The 3,820-nt window shown below is 41.2% G+C and overlaps 1 non-coding gene across 1 annotated transcript; it reads left to right on the forward strand.

Annotated features, from left to right (window-relative positions):
• The first annotated feature begins 1,107 nt into the window (after nt 1–1,107).
• Nucleotides 1,108–1,214, forward strand: LOC114514206. The gene has a single exon (XR_003685943.1). It is a non-coding gene; the product is annotated as a U6 spliceosomal RNA (small nuclear RNA).
• The last annotated feature ends 2,606 nt before the right edge of the window (nt 1,215–3,820 follow it).

A 3,820-nucleotide genomic window follows, 5' to 3' on the forward strand; every position in this document is an offset into this window, starting at 1 on the left:
AATGTTCTTGTTTAACTGCTGTGCATTGAGCTATAGAACAGAATAATTAGATAAGGTATAAAATGTCTTGAATAAAATTGCAAGTCCAAATGTCCAAAGTAGCAAAATGGCCTCAATAAAAGAGTGATCTGAAAAAGGTATCTCTCTGACCAGTGTGGTTCAGTTGGTTGGGCATCATCCTGTAAAGCAAAAGTTTGGGGGATTGATTCCTGGTCAGGGCACATACCAGGGTTGCAGGTTCAGTCCCTGGTCAGGGTGTGAGAGGCAACTGATTGATGATTCTCTCTTATGTTGATGTTTCCCTCTCTTTCTCCTTCAAGAGAGATAGAGAGAGAGGAAGAAAGGAAGGAAGAAGGAAAGGAAGAAGGAAGTAAAGGAAGGATATGAAGGAAAAGAAAGGAAAGAAAGAAAAAAATCAAAGGACATCAAAGTATCTTGAAACTAATTTTTATATTCCAGCTCTTATCCAATCTATATTATAAAATGATTTTTGGAAAATTAAATTAATTCCAGAAACCAGTCTCTCTAGTTTTTTTTGGTAGAATTATAGTATTTTCAGTCAAAGTACAAATTAAAAGTTGACAATACTACTTTTGTATGGGACATTGTGGTGAATGAAAGAGGATGCTCATGGTCTGGGGAGAAAAAAGATAACTGGGGTTCCAGCTGCCCCAGACCCAAGCTGACAGCACTAATAGCTGAGAAGTGCAGTGTATTTGCATGCCTGTAACCTATAAATGGCACATCCTTGTACCTTGGTGCATCAGTTAGGATGTTCTAGTCTACAGTATGCAAATTAATCTTTTTTTCCTAATATAGAAAGACCTGTATTTAAAGTTAGTAGGGGTAGAAAGAAATAAACTAAAGAAAAATAAGGTTTTCAGGATATTAAACAGAAATATACATTTATCTATATATGTTTCCTTACTGAATATATATTATATGTAATATATATTATGATATATATTCAGCAAGGAAATAGTTTTAAAAAGAAGAGATTAAGGAAACTAACATACTATCTGCTAGGCCCTATATCAGGTACTTTTAAAAATTGTAGTAAATAATATGTAGTAGTTATTATCCCTAATTTAAAATGAAGTACATTCAGTGCTCACTTTGTCAGCACATATACTAAAGTTGGGACAATGCAGAGAAGCTTAGCATGGCCCCTGCACAAGGATGACATGCAATTTTGTGAAAAAGAAAAGAAATAAAATAAAATACACTCAGTTTCCAAAGTAAAGTAAGAGTGGTAATTTGAATCTGTCTTTATGACTATAAGATTAGAGCCAGCCTGTTCATAATACCTTCTCACAAAAGTTTCTATAGCTCAATGGTTTTTTAATCTGTTCATAATCATTCTTCCTCCTTCTGATAAGAGAAGTGCATCATTCTGGGTTCGGCAGAAGGAGAAGAATGACTAATAAGTGTTAGAATAACAAATGATCACATGCTTGTGAATATTGCTTATAGTAATTAATCACATGGTGGTAAATGATATTTATAACTGCCTTCTTCTACTAGTCATTATGTTACAGAACAAACAAGATGGGGTCTGGGACGATATACTATTATTGAAAAAAAAAAACCCAGGTCTGTTATGTCCGCCACCAGAGGAAAGACGTCTCTCAATGCCAGAGATTTGTGAAAAGGAAAGGAAATGTTTATTTAATGCTATACAGACTTAAAGTAGTGACCTAATGTCTTCATCAAAAAATCCTAAAGTCCCTTAAAACACCTACAAACACACACAGTCCCTCCTTCCTTCCCCCTTTGCCCAGTTCAGAGTACCGTATCTCAGGAAAGGAAATAGAAGTCCATGGCTCAGGCAGTCCTCTGGTTATTCCCAGTTAGTACTCCGTCTCGAGTGGGAGACCTCCCTGGGTTCCCAGCACCCTCAGCTGAGTCGCTGGGATCTCTGCCAAAACCAGGTAGTGGTTCCCCCTTCTAAAGCTGAGTGGGTCCCCACTCTGGCAAAGCCGCAAGGTTCTCTCTCCCAGGGTCGTGGGAGTCCCCACTCTGCCAAAGCCACATGGTTCTTTCCCTCAGGGCCTCGGGAGTCCTCACTCTGCTAAAGCTGCGTGGTTCTCCCTCCAATAGCTGTGATCTTCTCTGCACTTCCACAGCCGCATGGTTCTCTCTCCAATGGCTGCTGCATCTTGGTTTAAATCCCCACGCCAATCTTCCTCTGCAGCCCCATTTCCGACTCCTCCCACACTCGGCTTCACATGCCAGAACTCATACCCTTCCAGCTTTACTGGACTGCCATCATGAGTCTGGGCAGGTGTGGCCCCATGTCATGGAGCCAATCATCTCCAAGCTCCCACGCAGGCACTGTAAGTCGGGGGACCTACCCCCCCCCCCCCCCCCCGTCATACCTTGGTGGGGTAGTTACTTCCATTCCCCTGGCTCAGAGCCTGGCCACAGCTATTTAACATATCTAAGCGACCAGCCAAAGGCTACAGATATGTTGTTAAATGACCACGCCAGAGGTTAGCTGCAAGGCTTTTGCTATGAGAAACAGCTTTCAAAGGCCCTGCTCCACGTGTCCCTTCCCCCAGCCCACACCTGGGGAATGGGGGTGAAGACATCTTAAAATCTCCTGGACACCTTAAGTTCTGGACCCCATTTCAAATGCCTATTTGGGGTCCCTCTTGGGACTCCAAGTCCCAAGTGCCTCAAATGCCTCTTGGCTGCACCCTGTAACAATTACATGTTGCCATTTTTCTCAAATGATTGTGTTTCCTTATCTGATGAGATGATCTAAACCTTTATTCCTGAAGAGTCTGTGTCATTATCATTATTGGTTTGCTGTAGTGTTCCATTGATTTTTATCATAGGATATGGGAGTACTAATAGGTATCCCAGAGCATCTTCTGTGTTCCAGACATACTTCTCTTTACATCATTATGTAGCAACAACCTACTTTCACCTTAATAGTATTAATTACCCCATACAGTACTGTAATTTCCCTCTGCCTGTTGGTTCACTGAGTTGCCCTAAAAGCCAGGTAATTTCCAGTTTATGGAATTAATGTATCCATTTGTGGAATATTTTTCTTTTGGGAACTGATACTCCCAAACCAGCAAAGCCCAAAGTTGGGAGATAGGAAACAAAAAATTCAATAGTGGAACCTTAAGTATAATTACAAAAAGAAGCACAGTCACTTCCAGCCCTTGATTTTGAGACTTATGAATCCTAGTTTTGTCACATAGTCAGAGCATATACTGCAAACTGGAAGACATGTCTTAGCCCCATCCTGTTGAGCCTTCAAAAGGCCATTCCTGGCTTCCAATTTCAGCTCAGAGATATAAAGAGATGGATAGAGTGTCACCCTTGCAACAAGAAAAATAAGCTGGGAACTTAATGACTCTTCTTGGACCTATATGAGAACTACAGTTACAGAGCAAACAGCCCGCCTGAAATCTGGAGAGATACAGAGAAATACCGAGATCTGACCACTTCATTACCTTGGGCAGATGTTTCCAGATGTCACATAAGCCAGTAAAAAAATGCAGCTAGAATTTTTTAAGCCCAATTGTTAAGGTTAGATGTGGGCTAAAATAAGAGTGATGCTCCTGAGAGACAGATCTGTAGGGAATTGCAGACTCTTGTAGGTTTTTCCTCCAAAAATCCAACCAGGCTCTTGCAAGGAAGAGTGGGGGGAATCCGGAGAAAGACTCCTTCACTGGAGGCTGGCTGGGGGAGGAGAACAGCAGCTACTGCTGAAACCCATCTCTCCTATCTCTTCTATGGGACAAAAACTTAGTTCGCAATAGAAAAAGCAACAAATAGTAGGGCAAAAAAATTTTCTACCCCT

Source organism: Phyllostomus discolor, chromosome 2 (assembly GCF_004126475.2).
Source record: "Phyllostomus discolor isolate MPI-MPIP mPhyDis1 chromosome 2, mPhyDis1.pri.v3, whole genome shotgun sequence".
Classification (NCBI taxonomy): Eukaryota; Metazoa; Chordata; class Mammalia; order Chiroptera; family Phyllostomidae; genus Phyllostomus; species Phyllostomus discolor.